The sequence below is a fragment of the Theobroma cacao genome, unplaced genomic scaffold (assembly GCF_053813885.1).
Source record: "Theobroma cacao isolate CCN51 unplaced genomic scaffold, ASM5381388v1 tig011, whole genome shotgun sequence".
NCBI classification, from domain to species: domain Eukaryota; kingdom Viridiplantae; phylum Streptophyta; class Magnoliopsida; order Malvales; family Malvaceae; genus Theobroma; species Theobroma cacao.
In genome coordinates, this window is record NW_028291722.1 from 3,441,559 (window position 1) to 3,444,311 (window position 2,753).

Sequence of the window (2,753 nt, forward strand, 5' to 3'; positions counted from 1 at the left end):
ATCCCATTATTGAATTTATTTTGAATTTTTTTTACATTTTTTGATTAAAACAGATTGTAATTGATTGTTTGCCTCGGGAAACGTGGAGCGAAAGCCATCCATTGTCAAGAAAAGTTCATTTATAGTCACTCATGCCTAGAAAAGCCTTATTACTCGGTTTAAATGCCTTTATAATCCCATTATTGAATTTATTTTGAATTTTTTTTACATTTTTTGATTAAAACATATTGTAATAGATTGTTTACCTCTAGAAACATGGAGCAAAAGCCATCCATTGTCAAGAAAAGTTCATTTATAGTCACTCATGCCTAGAAAAGCCTTATTACTCGGTTTAAATGACTTTATAATCCCATTGTTGAATTTATTTTGAATTGTTTTTACATTTTTTGATTAAAACAGATTGTAATTGATTGTTTTCCTCGGGAAACGTGGAGCGAAAGCCATCCATTGTCAAGAAAAGTTCATTTATAGTCACTCATGCCTAGAAAAGCCTTATTACTCGGTTTAAATGCCTTTATAATCCCATTATTGAATTTATTTTGAATTTTTTTTTTACATTTTCTGATTAAAACATATTGTAATTGAATGTTGACCTCTAGAAACATGGAGCAAAAGCCATCCATTGTCAAGAAAAGTTCATTTATAGTCACTCAAGCCTAGAAAAGCCTTATTACTCAGTTTAAATGCCTTTATAATCCCATTATTGAATTTATTTTGAATTTTTTTTACATTTTTTTATTAAAACAGATTGTAATTGATTGTTTGCCTCGGGAAACGTGGAGCGAAAGCCATCCATTGTCTAGAAAAGATCATTTATAGTCACTCATGCCTAGAAAAGCCTTATTACTCGGTTTAAATGCCTTTATAACCCCATAATTCAATTTATTTTGAATTTTTTTTACATTTTTTTATTAAAACAGATTGTAATTGATTGTTTACCTCGGGAAACATGGAGCAAAAGCCATCCATTGTCAAGAAAAGTTCATTTATAGTCACTCATGCCTAGAAAAGCCTTATTACTCGGTTTAAATGCCTTTATAATCCCATTATTGAATTTATTTTGAATTTTTTTTACATTTTTTGATTAAAACAGATTGTAATTGATTGTTTGCCTCGGGAAACGTGGCGCGAAAGCCATCCATTGTCAAGAAAAGTTCATTTATAGTCACTCATGCCTAGAAAAGCCTTATTACTCGGTTTAAATGCCTTTATAATCCCATTATTGAATTTATTTTGAATTTTTTTTACATTTTTTGATTAAAACAGATTGTAATTGATTGTTTGCCTCGGGAAACGTGGAGCGAAAGCCATCCATTGTCAAGAAAAGTTCATTTATAGTCACTCATGCCTAGAAAAGCCTTATTACTCGGTTTAAATGCCTTTATAATCCCATTATTGAATTTATTTTGAATTTTTTTTACATTTTTTGATTAAAACATATTGTAATAGATTGTTTACCTCTAGAAACATGGAGCAAAAGCCATCCATTGTCAAGAAAAGTTCATTTATAGTCAATCAAGCCTAGAAAAGCCTTATTACTCGGTTTAAATGCCTTTATAATCCCATTATTGAATTTATTTTGAATTGTATTTACATTTTTTGATTAAAACAGATTGTAATTGATTGTTTGCCTCGGGAAACGTGGAGCGAAAGCCATCCATTGTCAAGAAAAGTTCATTTATAGTCACTCATGCCTAGAAAAGCCTTATTACTCGGTTTAAATGCCTTTATAATCCCATTATTGAATTTATTTTGAATTGTTTTTACATTTTTTGATTAAAACAGATTGTAATTGATTGTTTGCCTCGGGAAACGTGGAGCGAAAGCCATCCATTGTGAAGAAAAGTTCATTTATAGTCACTCATGCCTAGAAAAGCCTTATTACTCGGTTTAAATGCCTTTATAATCCCATTATTGAATTTATTTTGAATTTTTTTTTTACATTTTCTGATTAAAACATATTGTAATTGAATGTTGACCTCTAGAAACATGGAGCAAAAGCCATCCATTGTCAAGAAAAGTTCATTTATAGTCACTCAAGCCTAGAAAAGCCTTATTACTCAGTTTAAATGCCTTTATAATCCCATTATTGAATTTATTTTGAATTTTTTTTACATTTTTTTATTAAAACAGATTGTAATTGATTGTTTGCCTCGGGAAACGTGGAGCGAAAGCCATCCATTGTCTAGAAAAGATCATTTATAGTCACTCATGCCTAGAAAAGCCTTATTACTCGGTTTAAATGCCTTTATAACCCCATAATTCAATTTATTTTGAATTTTTTTTACATTTTTTTATTAAAACAGATTGTAATTGATTGTTTACCTCGGGAAACATGGAGCAAAAGCCATCCATTGTCAAGAAAAGTTCATTTATAGTCACTCATGCCTAGAAAAGCCTTATTACTCGGTTTAAATGCCTTTATAATCCCATTATTGAATTTATTTTGAATTTTTTTTACATTTTTTGATTAAAACAGATTGTAATTGATTGTTTGCCTCGGGAAACGTGGCGCGAAAGCCATCCATTGTCAAGAAAAGTTCATTTATAGTCACTCATGCCTAGAAAAGCCTTATTACTCGGTTTAAATGCCTTTATAATCCCATTATTGAATTTATTTTGAATTTTTTTTACATTTTTTGATTAAAACAGATTGTAATTGATTGTTTGCCTCGGGAAACGTGGAGCGAAAGCCATCCATTGTCAAGAAAAGTTCATTTATAGTCACTCATGCCTAGAAAAGCCTTATTACT